The sequence below is a fragment of the Monomorium pharaonis genome, chromosome 5 (genome assembly GCF_013373865.1).
Source record: "Monomorium pharaonis isolate MP-MQ-018 chromosome 5, ASM1337386v2, whole genome shotgun sequence".
Classification (NCBI taxonomy): domain Eukaryota; kingdom Metazoa; phylum Arthropoda; class Insecta; order Hymenoptera; family Formicidae; genus Monomorium; species Monomorium pharaonis.
In genome coordinates this window covers 24,776,734-24,777,632 of record NC_050471.1, presented here as the reverse complement: position 1 = coordinate 24,777,632, position 899 = coordinate 24,776,734, and positions in this window count along the sequence as shown.

The window sequence follows — 899 nt, the reverse complement described above, 5'->3', positions numbered from 1 at the left end:
TTTTAGATGACTATTGTAATATTAAATAAAAAATTTATTATACATAAAATAATGATGGCTAATATATGTTAGTTTAGAATATATATATTAGTATATATTTTAGTTGATTTGATATTAATGTTTTTTTCTATGTAGAATAATTCGTCCACTGTGGATGGATCGATTACAACGTCTGATATTAACATTAACCATAATCAAATCAATATATTTGCAAAACGCAAACAAAATAGATATATTCGACATAAAAGCTCAAGTCAAGACGGGTGATATAGGAGAGAGAGAGAGAATAAAATTGATAATAATCGAGTTAACAACGGAACTGAAAATAAAACTAAAGAAGATGCAGCCAGTTCTGCCAGTTCAATTTTTAATTCGTTCATAAAAAATATGATTAGTAAACCTAATCAAGATAATACGGAAGGTGACCTTCGAGAAACTTAAGATCTTCAAGATTAAAGATAACAGGCGCCAGAAAAAAGGACAAGATAAATCAAATAGCGACAATAAAACATAAAATCTTATTTACATGTATAAATGAAAAAAATTATACCAAAACTGTTAAAGCGTTAGGTGAGTTTAAAATTTTAAATAAATTACGGAATTTCTAATATTAATAATGAAAAAGTTACAAAATCTCGATAAATTGGTATCGTATCTCAACATCGATAAATTAAAAATTGTGCGATCAGAATTTTTAAACTTATTAACGAAGATTTTTATTTACAAGACTCGGAAAGGTATATTTCCGTACAAGTACGTAGATCGCATAGACAAGCTGTAAATCACGTGTCTATTGCCGCGCGAATCGTTTTACAATTCCCTGACTGGCGACAAAATACCGAGACCGATTACGCTGAGAATATCTGGCGAAAATTTATGAAAATGAATAATGCGATATT